Below are 13191 nucleotides of genomic sequence, written 5' to 3'. Positions count from 1 at the left end.
CTTCTTCCATTTCTACCAGCCCTCGTGTGAATCTCAGACCCCACAGAGAGCTGTCCTCAAAGGCTTCGTGTTGACCATAAACCTGAGACTTTGTCCAAGAGCAAAAGAAAATCACACACACATGCACGCATGCATGTGCACTTACGCACATATGCACACACACATACACACACACATGCATGCACACATATTCGCTTACACACAGATGCATGTGCAAGCGCACGCACACACACATATTGAAGACTACGAGAAAATACCTGTGTTTTTTCTGTATTTTTTTTTTAGTAGAAGAGGTTGCTTAACTATTGATTTGTGGTTCTTCTCTTCGCTATCAGGACACTTCCTCAGAGGTACCATCTCTTTGGTCTTTAAAGTTTCTTTTCCAGCCCCGCTCTCCATGCCCTCCTTCCACACTTTTGAATTCTCCTCTGACCTCTCCTGGAGTAAATAGTCCTAAGGGTCCCCAAGGCTGCCCCCTACTGGCATGGCAAGAGGGTTGGGAACCTCAGCCATGACCCGAGGATATACAGACAGACCTGATGGCTGAGGCTGGTTATCTACTCTGGAGAGGAGGCAGGAAGGGTTGGCCCCTTCTTGGGGACAGCTGTTTCAAACTTAGCAGGCAGCTGGCACCAGCCCCCTTGTTTGAAGCCAGGGCAAAGAACAATGATTCCGGCGTCCTCCGCAGCCGTCACCAGATCCATCTCGCATCTCCTTCCGGCCCACACTGCTGCTATCACTGTGATTATGAAGGCAGCAGTTGTGCGGTAATTAGGGTCCTCCTGGGCCAGCCAATCTCAATAGAGCAGGATGCCAGCTGCTCCAGCGCCAGAAACATCTCGGTGGCACCCGGCCCTCCTCGGCACTCTCCCTCTCTCCACACTCTTGCCTGTCTTTCTCTGGTGTCACTCAAGACAGGTTAGACCACGAAGGACACTTCCCTTCTGTTCCGGATCCAAGACATTTACTTTCCTGGCTCACTGGGAGCCATCCCAGCTCAAGACCTGGCAGAAAGGGATGAGTAACCAGTTACCCTCAGCAACCCCGTGGTGGGAGGTGGGTCCTACGGATTATCTCAGCAAGCTGAGTTTTAATTCTCTCTTTATCAGCGCTAATGCTCACTTAGTGCCAGTGATTCCTCTTGCCCAATAGGCCCTTTAAATGTCACCTTTCTCCCAACAGCCATGATCGTGGGGTCTTTTAAAACTATAAACTGTCAGCTCTAGGTTCAGACAAGATAACTCATTTGACTTCTTGATAATAGGAGGACAGTCATCTGTGGGAAGGAGCTCTCTGAGGTGCCCAGATTTTTCCCCCTCTTTTGTTTCCATTTTCCTTCCCTTCTACTTTCTGGGAGCTTGAAAAAGAACAGTAAGAAGGAGATGCCAAAAATGCTCTTCCACCTGTTTGTTGAATGAGAATAAGAGAGCTCACCTAGCACAAAAGAAGGTGTCCCCCCTTTGTTCTCTGGTCCCAGAAATCAGGAGAGAAGCACCCTTCTCCAGTCTCCCTGAGGGAAACCAGGAGGAAGGCACAGCCTGGGCAAACTGATCCTAAGACTCCATCCCACCCCTAAGATAGAACTTAGAAAATAGTCATTCTGACCACTTTCTGGTCTGACATCCACATGCAAAGCCCAGGTTCTCTTACACCTCATACAGACATGGAGGACCCTGATTTAAACCATGGTTCAACATTTAGGATAGATTTTAAAAAGCTGTTGTTTTAAGCCTTATTCTCCTCCCTGTGACTCAAAATAAGGACATTGTGAGAAAACGGTTCTAAACCCTGCTTTTCTGGCTTCCTGGGGCAATCCCACCCAGTTCCGGGACTTTCCCCTCCAGAAAGAAAAGGGGACTTTTGATAGAAGTGAAACACAGTGGAGGGTGGAGTCAGAGAATTCTCAGTCACCTCCCAGGGTCTCCCCAAGTGCCTAAGGCATCACTTTCATCCTGGGTAGATACAGCCAAGGAGTCTCTAGGAAGGCAGTGGTACCAAAAACAAGCCACAAAGAAAAGGCTTGATTGTAGTGAACTGAAAAAATGGCCCTTTTAATTGCTGTCTGCCTGCAGGCTGTGCCTCCCCTCCCTAACTAAGGAAGTACCAGCTGGCCCTTGCTAAAGAGCTCCCACACACCAAAGACCAGAACACACCAGTCACAGGACACCTCGCATCCTCCTGGCCCTCGGCCTAGGCAGCTTGGTGTATGACAAATTGGCACAGCCAGAGGAGAATACTGGGGCATTATCAAGCTCAGAAAAAGAGCTGTGGCTGGTACCACATCACCATGACTGATCAGTCAGAGTGAAGTCACGCGTAAGATTTATCCAGGGGACCAGGTGGGTGATGCTATATCTCAGACTTATGTAGGAACAGCACAAGAAGGAGCCTGTCTCAGCCTCTGGTGGTGGAACATACAGATCTTCAGAGAGTTAAGGGAAGAAACGGTGCATTAGGAGATAGAAAAGGCATGACATAGCATGTAATAAGAGACTGGAAGAACATTGGCCTGGTGACTTCATTTGCTATAGAAGAACCATTCATTTCAATCATGAAAACCGAGAGTATTTTCAAATAACAAAAATGTGGGCTGCAAATATGGGGTGTGAGTTAACAGTAGAGTCATCACCAGCATGCCAAAGGCCCGGGTAGAGTCATCACCAGCACGCCAAAGGCCCTGGTAGAGTCATCAGCCAGCACGCCAAAGGCCCGGGTAGAGTCGTCACCAGCACGCCAAAGGCCCTGGTAGAGTCATCAGCCAGCATGCCAAAGGCTCTGGTAGAGTCGTCACCAGCACGCCAAAGGCCCTGGTAGAGTCATCACCAGCATGCCAAAGGCTCTGGTAGAGTCATCACCAGCATGCCAAAGGCCCTGGTAGAGTCATCAGCCAGCATGCCAAAGGCTCTGGTAGAGTCATCACCAGCACGCCAAAGGCCCTGGTAGAGTCATCACCAGCACGCCAAAGGCCCGGGTAGACTCATCACCAGCACACCAAAGGCCCTGGCTTCCGTCCTCCATGCTGCAAAAGAAATGAACTGACTGAGACTAACAATGAACCTTGCCCTCGTCAACCCTGACTTGAAGATGGCATTAAACCCTAGGTTGATGGGAGGATTCTCGCCATAACATAACATTCAGTCTCTAATAATGTAGCAAACGAGTAGCTCCACCACTGCTGCTGTGTCTGGAAGCCCTTCATAAATAATTGTCTCTGTGTTTAGTATCAAACAGAGAGTGAATTCTCACCAGTCTCCCCAGAATCACAATCAATAACATGTCTCCTGAGGAAAGACTTTGCCCAGCTGTGGAGCTTAGGTAGAGTCTGATCAATGCATTGATCCCAAAAAGGTCCCAGCCTTACTCAATCTTGTCAAATATCTCACTCTTGCTCAATAGACCCTAATTGGAATTTACCTTTTCTGAGGTCACGCTGGGGTGGAGGAAGATTGACATGGGTACTAGCTCAGACCTTCATGGTCCCACGCATGAGTTTAAGATATAATATATAGCCGGGCGGTGGTGGCGCACGCCTTTAATCCCAGCACTCGGGAGGCAGAGGCAGGCGGATCTCTGTGAGTTCAAGACCAACCTGGTCTACAAGAGCTAGTTCCAGGACAGGCTCCAAAACCACAGAGAAACCCTGTCTCGAAAAACCAAAAAAAAAAAAAAAAAGATATAATATATAATCCCCCACCTCGTTTCTCCCTTCTTATTTCCCTTCTCATCCCAGCTTGCTCCTGCTATTGCATTAAATTAATAGATGGTCATTTTTATGAACACAAATGTGCTCCAAGCTTTCAACATCTTGCTAGAAACTACCGTGACTCCAGGATTCAAATGCAGCATATTAATAATCCCTTTAGACTCATAAAGAGCATATTGGAACCAGCACTGGAGGAATCAAGTGTGTATTCTTGCCAAACAAAGATGCAAATCTGTTACTAGGATTGCTGTGGTAGATTTTGGTTTTTTCACACTGTTCTTTCCGTTGCTGTGATAAAACACCATGGCCAAAAGCAACTTCAGAAGAATAGGGTTTTTTTGGGGGGGGGGGGAGTTTGTTGTTGTTGTTTTTTTTTTTACTCGCCAGTGTATAGTCATCAGGCAGAGAAGTCCAGACAGGAACTCAAGGCAGGAATTGAAGCAGAAGCATGGAGAAATGATGCTTACTGGCTTGCTCAGCCTGCTTTTACAAAGCACCTAGGACCATCTGGCTCAGTGGTTGACGTTGTTCCCAGTTGACTGGGCCCTCTCACATCAATCATCAATCAAGAAAATGCTCTTGCCTGCAGACACTCTGAGGGGAGCATTTTCTCAATTAAGCATCCTCTTCTCAGGTAACTCTAGCTTGTATTGAGCTGACAAAAAGCTAACCAGGGCACACACTCTTCTTGTAAAGTAAGAAGTATCAAGTTAAGTCTGGCACCTTCAATCCTGTCTTTATGTACTCCCCCCCCCCCACAATTCCTTCTGTGACTCAGTCAAAAGCAAGATAGAAACCACGTATTCATGAGAGTTTTGTCTTCTATAAGAATTCTTGTCTGTGTGTAAGTCTTCCTTTGTGTGTGTGTCCTTATTCATTTTTTTATTTAGGAATCCTTTCTTGAATTTGGTAGTAAGAACTATTTCTAAGTTCAGTACTCTTGATCCCACCGCAAATGGTACAGAATGGCCTCAGACCAGCAGACCTGAGATCAAATCTTCCTTCACCTAAAGCAAGGTTGGTGTTAGGGGCAACAGAGAGAGATAAGTGGTTCAAGTACTTGATGCTCAGACATGAGAAACTAAAACTGGACCCCTGCACCCACATAAAAGCTGGGCACACTAACACCTATTTGGCTTTCAACTCTAGCATCATAGAGAGGATCCTTGGAGCTCATTGGCCAACCATCTAAGACACTTAACCAATGAGCTCTAGGTTCAGTGAGTGATGATACCTCAAACAAACAAACAAAAAAAGATAGACCATGTTCATCTATGTTCATATAAAATCCCTAATTAAACCCAGTGGGTCACACACACACACAGGAAATTCAAAAGTGGGAGGGGGAGGGGTTTGTTGGAAGGTTTCAGTCGGGGAGGGAGGAGGCTGAGAGAGGATAATAGGCAGTGAGATGGGTAAAGTTTGTCAGATATATTATAAAATGTCAACGAATAAAAACAAATATAAACAATGTTTTCCATAAAAAGTCATTGTCTAATCAAATGCTGCCGCGCACCGCGCCCCCGTGTCTGCGCTCTGTGCGCTGGCACCCAGTTCGCGAGCTTCGGGCAAGGGGCTGGAGGTTAAAATACACAGACACACAGAGAGAGACAGCGACACGGGTCAACCTTGAATTCCCCAAGAATGTCCTCTTTATTGTGTTCAGGGGCAGATTAAATAGAGATAGCCACGCCCCAGCCAAACCCACCAGAAACCACTCACCTGCCATCAGGAACTCCTGAAGGTCTCGTGCTCAGAGCAGCTGTAGGCACTCAGATCAGGGGATTACAAGAAATACAGGATCTGGGGTCTCACTGCTCCCAACAGAATGCCTTTTGGTAACGTTATTCACTTAGAAGTCACCCCCTTTTCCCAAGAGGGGATTCTGTATGCATATTGGGGAGGTGCTTACAATGAGAAAGAAGGGGTAATGTTTATTTTAGAAGAATTTGTTTCCATGAAGTTCAAAACTGTGTTCAGGAGTCTAACTGTGAGCTGAACAGGGATGGCACCAACAAATGTGCTAATGAGGAAGGGGCGAGCCCAAGAACTGCAGGAATGCTCCGGCGGGAGTGCTGAGAGCCTGAGAGCAGAGAAATAGTCTCCCCCAGGGAAGAGCACGCCAAATGGCTATCCGATACCAAGTGGTCAGCCCTGAAAACACACACACATAACATTAGACAGACTGAGCAGGTTGTGTTTATGTATTCAGTAATATGTGTGTGTAATATTATATGTGTTTTATGTAATATGTTTTATATATTTATATATTATGTTTCTATATATTATATAAAACAGTACGTTGGAAAAAATGTGGTCAGACACTTGGAGCATCAAAACTACGTCCCGTTCTTCATGGCTGTCCCTCTATGACAAAAGAGCTATACACCAGACATTTCTGTCAATCACTGGCTCTCGATTGAACACCTTCTCTGAGAACGTGGCTGACAGCAGGAACTCTGTGGCCCAAGGTCAGGTTCCTTAACTGGTAAAAGTTCAGTTAAGGCGACACAGATCAAGGATTTGGGGTGGGAAGAATTCAGAAACCTGGACTAGTCCAAACTCTATCCCATGAAATCGTTACAAAGATTTAATAACTGAACACAAAAGAGGGACCTGTGTAGTGAAAACCCCCGCATACCCGAGGCAAAGCAGGCTAGAAGAATGGCTTTTATCTCTCCCGCCCATTTAGTCATTCAGCTAAATGTGCACTCTCCTTACTGAAGTTTGTGAAAAATGAAGAAATAATCCGCATGTCCTAACCCCAGGGAACAAAAAAGGCAGGTTCGTCCTCTGCATTTCTGCTATCTCTAAAAGCTATAGAAGGTCCATCCACCGTGGGAGACCTGGGCGCCTGTCTGGACCCTCGAAGGCGGCTCCTGGCTGATTCCATGTAGTTGCACTCCCTCTGGTGGTGAAAGTAGAAATGGCACCTCTCTAGTTCAACCTGAGTCTCACTGGGGAAGGGCACCGAGTGTTTTTGCCCCACCTCTAAAGTTCTGCCTGTCTGGTTCAATGCTAAGTTTTAAAACAAGATGTCTGAAAAGGCTCCCTCTTAATTAGGACATCTTGCTTATTTGCAATGTTCGTGGCACTTACAAAAGACCATATGTCTTTGAGACGCTCCTTGGCAGGACTTCTCCAGTGTTTACCAAATCTATTTTGTACGCCATGCTAATAATAGTACAGCAGGTCCCCAGGCGGAGCGAGAGGACTGAGGGCTTCTTGTTTCTGTTGGTACTCAGTATTCTACTCTCGGAATATGAAAGGCCTCTTAGTTCTTGAGTGAGGACTGAACCAGGCCTCAAAGTTTCCCAAATGCTGTTATTTTGGGAAACATTTATTTCAAGGGCTAAACTGTAATCGTTTGGCAAATCAACATTGGGCAATGCTCTTCCCTTTGCTACAAACCAGGCTCTAAACTAATGCTCTTAAATTCACACATGAAGAACGAAGCCACTTAACGCTCATACCTACAACTCTGTCCCAGGAGCCATACTCTTTTTTTAGTTTAGAAAAGACCCAGAGAAGCAGCTGGGCGGGTGGTGCAGACCTCAACCCCAGTACTTGGGAGGCTGAGGTAAAAGATCCTGCAGATCAGGGCAATAAGCTACACGGGGAGTTCCAGCCAGCTTGGGCTGCGTAGCAAGATGGTGGTGGGGGTGGGTTGGGGTAGCGAACTCTTACTTTAGAAAGCAAAATTGATTCTCGGTACCTATCCACAACTGGTCCAAGACCACAAAGCACACAATCCATCTTGATAGTATTGTGTGAAATCAAAGTGAAGGGGCGTGCCTACACACTCACATGGCCAATGGAAATAGATACTAAGCAGTCGTCTTGTTTTGCTTGCTGTTGTGGCAGCAAAAAGCATTTGCAGGTTATTTTTCCATTCCTCTGGTCTAGTTTTGTTGTCTGGAGACACAGCACTGTCTGTCACATCAGTACAAAGTTCTGTGACCATTTATAAAAATTTACAAATTAGGACCTTGAGAGATGGCTCAGAGGTTGCTCTTCCAGAGCTTCCGAGTTCAATTCCCAGCAACCACATGATGGTTCACAACCATCTATAATGAGATCTGGTGCCCTCTTCTGGCATGTAGGCATACATGCAGGCAGAACATTATATACATCCACACAATCATACATCATACATACAAACAAATTAAGCAATAAGTTCCTATATATAGTCCTCATCCAGTGAGTAATTTAACTTGAATGACTTTTGAAAGGCAGACAACTCAGACATGTTTTATGTGCAGACTATGTGTCAGGCAGCAAATAGTACTTTTTAAAAACAATTTTTTACTTATGTGTATGTATGTATGTTTGAGTATACTGGAGCTGCAAGTGTTCTTGACAGCTGGGCATCTCCCCGGTCTCGGGTCCTTTCTGTTTGTTATGAAGCTGAAGGCTTTGAGGGTTTTTCTTTTCTTCAAAGCAGTAACTTAGTTATGAGTGGTACATGCCTTCATGGCAGCCTGTTTTATGGATTGGGAAAGACCGTCAATGTGTTCTTCTCCCTACCTGGGAAATAATGACAACAGAGAAGCCATTTATAAAGAACTTAGAAGTGGCTCACAGTCATATGAAATTACCAGTGATAAAAACTAGCCTGGGGGTCAGAGAGTTAGATAGGGTCATGTGTGTAGAGCACACCTCAAGCCTGATGACCTGAGTTCAGATCCTCAAGACCCTCAGAAAAAGCTGGAAGCAATCGTGAACACATTTGCAATCCCAATATGCCCCAACCAGAAGACAAGACGAAGACAAGGGAATCGGCAGCCGCCTGCAGGTCAGCTTGCCTGGTGTAGGAGGCAGCCAACAAACAGCAAAAGGCCCTGTCGCCATGGAGCAAGGGCCAATGCCTGAGCTTGTCTTCTAACTTCCGTATGCTCACCACACTCACGCACACCTATCATAAACAAATGATTATTTACTTTAAAGCGAAAAATACATCCACAGCCTAACATGAGCAAGTCAATGTTCTGAATACTCATCTATTTCCCACAGTAAACTTATAACTAACATGGCTGACTGCCCTACAGAACAGGGGCACCTCTTCTTTAATCACAGTACGTCTCCTCTTCTATTTCTTCAGTAATTTCTCTTTCACGGTCTCTCTGTCATTCAACCATGTTTCTAGTCTTCAGTAGCTTCCCTGGTTTCTTCTTTGATAGCCTTTAGAAGGAGCTATGTTTTAATCCCCGAATTTCCTCATCATAAATAACTTTATTATGTGCAGTGGGTGGCTTTGCTGAACAGAATTAGTTTCTTTATATCTAAATTTACTTCTGAAGCTTAATTTATCAATAGGAAGGCTCTGCACCATAAAGAGCCTTTATTTCCCAAAGAGGGAAGCAGAATTCTGTTGGGGAGTTATAGAAAGCACAATTAAATTTAACTCCGAGACTGTGGAACTGTTTCCTTCGGCTCTAAAAGCATCGGGGAGTGAATGAATGAGTGAGGAGTGAAAACATACTCGGGGAACGTTCTCTGATGAGTATGTACAACGCGAAAAGCCACATCGATGATGTGACAGTGGCAGCAAGCCAACTCCTAAGGGGCAGGACCATAGCTCTGGGAAGTTTGAACTGGAGCCAGACTTAGGGAGGTGATATAGCCGCTAGGTCCCAGAAAACCTACACACCTATTCCCAGGGCATGACATGCTTTCCATAACATAATTGGCCACACACACACACACACACACACACACACACACACTGAGCTTATATTTTAATCAGTTCACCAAATCCTTCATTATGATTTCCCACCCCTGAAGTACAGGCACACTCCTACAAACATGCTTGTAATTCTTCACCCTAGCCGTTTTAATGGTTTGTGTGCCCTGCCTTAGGAATGAGGAAAATGGTTTTACAATATAGTTGGCAGTGTTGCATAATTTTGAGATCCAGGTTAAAAGCTCAAGGTAGGGGATACTCTAATAAACAGATTATTTCTTCACAATATGTGCTCATGACTTCAATCAGTGAACCCTTCTGAGTGCTCCTAAGAGAGTTCTTGGTAGAAGGACTGTGAGGAGGCCAAGTCCTGCCTCTCGCAGTGCTAAGTGCCCACATATAGTAAATCAACATTCCAGGTATGTTCCAGGGCAATGTGCTACAGGGCGCAGAGACGACCATGGGCAAGTTAAGGGACAGCTACATAGTGCAACAAAGAGGTGTGGTTCCCGTGGTAAGAACCCAGAGGGAGAGCTGGGGAGACTGCTCTGATGTGACCCTCTGTGTACTGTGAGTATGTTTTATTATCATTGGTTAATAAAGAAGCTGCTTTGGCCTATGGTAAGGCAGAATATAGCTAGGTGGTAAATCCAGGCAGAGACAGAGGAAGAAAGAAGGTAGAGACGGGGAGACACCAGCAGCCACCAGAGGAGTAAGATGCCAGAGCATTCCGTTAAGTCATGAAGCACATGACAATACATAAATTATTATAAGTGGGTTAATTTATATGTAGAGCTAGCCAGTAACAAGCCTGAGCCATTGGCCAAGCAATTGTAATTACTATTAAGCCTCTGAATGATTATTTCATAAGCTGCTGCAGGGACCAGTGGGCAGGAGAGAAACTGGTCCTGTGGGACCGGACGAGACAGAGAAATGACTTTCAGCTACACTGCTCAGTTAATAAAGTGCTTGCCACACAAGATTAAGGACCTGAGTTTGCTTTCCCAAAACCTACATTACAAAGTCAATGCTGGGGACACGGAGACAGGAAGACCCTGGTGGCTTACCTGTCAACCAGTTCGATCTAATCAACAAGCTTCAGGTTCAGTGAGAGATCCTGTCTCAAACATAAGGTGGAAAGCAACTGAGAAGGACACCCAGTATCGACCTCCAGTCTCTACACACACATATACACATATGAACATGTACCTACACACATGTATGCCTGCAGACACAAAAAGAATCCCAAAGGACTTGGTGGAGAACGTGAAACACGGCGTGATAGTTTTTCTGTGTTTTTGACAGCTTCATATGTACATAAGTACACATAGATGTAATTTTAGACACTTAAAGACACAGTCTGAAAGAATTTCTAGGTAGAATTAACCATGAAAGCAAGGGCTATAGGGAAAAATCAAGATCCAGACAGAAAAGTAAGTTTTACTTGAAAGGGAATGCCAGGAAAAAACTAGAAAAAGAAGGAAAGAACTACTTTGGAGTCGGGCTACATTGTTCTGTCTACTTTAATTCAAGTCTAGGAGGATTCTGTGCATGCAATGTAGATCATTCTAGAAGCTACAGGAAGAATGGGGGAAAGGAACCTTTTCAGACCGGTAAAATGAAAATTCTGGGCATGTCACAAAATGTACCCGAGAGTCCATCGGTGTCTCTTGGGAGGGGCAGCTACTGGCATCACCCTGAACTCTAAGGAAGTATGTTTGGCACCACCCTGAACTTTAAGGAAGTAGGTCGGATGTAAGTGTTCTTTATGGGGAGCTTTTCACTCTGTCTCCAAATGATTGAGACTTCATTTGTTGTTAAGGCACAATGTGGAGATTGAATTATCCTTCCAGTCTTCTATAGTTACAGTAAAGGGCCTGTTTGATAAGGACATAGATTACAATTTTGAATAAACAAGCCCAATGGTTGGCAAGATTGGGACAACATCCTGCATAAATCAAGTAGATACAAGGCAATATTTGAATAAATTTTGTCTCTTCTTCCTAATTTTTTCACTTGATTGCCCTAGAGATTTAGCATAGAGAACCAACCAAAAATAAGGAAATAAACTATTCTGATATGTAAATACAATGAAATACTTAGAAATTAGGGGAATTCTTGGTTAAGAATCAGTTCTGATGCCCTTCTTTCTAAAAACAAAAATAAAAATAAGTTCTCAAACCTCAGAGGATTTTTTTTAAAAAATTAATATAATGGAAAGTGAAACCCTGACCAGTGAAGCCCCGAGGCCAATGTGTCTTTCACGCAGCTCCATCCATGGTCACTCTTTATCTGTATTGAGTTCAACTCTGTTGTGTTCTGGAATCCTGTGATGAGGAACTAGAGAAATTTCCTCTACAACTACAATTCCCAGCTACCTCTGTTTTTGTTTCCAGCCTCAACACTCATTCCTAAAATGCACAGCTACTGTGTCCCTAACATTCACTCATGAGCTGCATAGCTGCAGAGCCCCTGCTTGGTACTCAATGCTCTAGGTCACTGTGCATCTATTATTCTCGCCTCTCAGAATTCTGCAGGTATTGTTACTGGTATAGTTGATAATTTCACTTAAAAGGGATTAGAGAAGGTGACAAGTCATTCCATATTTTGTTGTGAGGAGCATCTAATTTCGGTACCCATGGGACAAAAGTGAGACAGGGGAACACTTATATAACCACGAGAGGGAGGTGTCCATACAGTCACAGATATCAATTCTAAGCATTAAATTTAGCCCCATCTGGCTTCAAACAAGTAATTAATTCTTAGAAGACTCAATTAAAGCACTTTTCTTATTATGTATTTATATTCAAAATATCAGCATGTGATTCAGGAGAATTCTAAGCTGGCCTACATTATCTACCATCAAGATAGGCTATAGAACAAGTTCTGACCAAGCAGAATGCAAAATACAGACTTTTCAGCAAGGTGTTTTATTTTGTTCATCATTATATAAAACCACATCAGAATTCTGAGTTAGCACATCTTATCAACTGAGCATATCCCTAGCCCCTACTAAGTATTTATAAAGTTACTTCTGGTGTATTATTAACAAATCACTGGCCAATTATATCTCTTCATCTATAAACACCCAAGTAAAAACTGCTCCTTCTGGGGGTAGAAACTGAAATAAACTGCTGGTCCTCTGTCGTTCCCCTCTGTGACATTACAGCGTGCACTCAATTCAAACTCTCTGCTGTGGAGAATGTTCTGGAAATCTGGTTCTCAGGGGCTCCGCTGAACCAAAAGAACCAACAAAAACAAAATCCCTGAACAATCCCAATGGTTTTTTTATGTTTGTTTTCAAAAGACAAAAATCAATAATTAGATAAAAATCCCCCCAAAAGGAACAGTATGAGTAGATACAATTGGCCCGTGATTTGCTAATAATACACCAAAAGTAACTTTACAGACACTGAGTGGGGCTAGGGAGATGGCTCCATTCGTAAGATGCTCGCTGCACAAACATGAGGACCCGAGTTTGACCTGCAGAACCCACACGAGAAGGAAGAGGAGAATTAGTCTTTGCTCAGGTGTGCTGGCACACACTGTGATCTCAGAGATGAGGAAGTAGGAACAGGATGCTCCCTCTGATGCATGAGCCAGTCAGTCTAGCCTCATCTTCAGGCTCTTAGCCAGTGAAAGACCCGATCTCAAAACCAGAGTGGATGGTGGTGCGTGAGCAGACCTCTGGTCTCTACACTCGAGCACACACAAACCAGCGCTCAGATGCACCACACCCACATGCACACACACACATGCACACACACACAGGCACATGTACAGGCACACACATACACATATGCGC

This window comes from Microtus pennsylvanicus, chromosome 4 (genome assembly GCF_037038515.1).
Source record: "Microtus pennsylvanicus isolate mMicPen1 chromosome 4, mMicPen1.hap1, whole genome shotgun sequence".
Classification (NCBI taxonomy): domain Eukaryota; kingdom Metazoa; phylum Chordata; class Mammalia; order Rodentia; family Cricetidae; genus Microtus; species Microtus pennsylvanicus.
Note: the sequence above shows the minus strand (reverse complement) of the source record.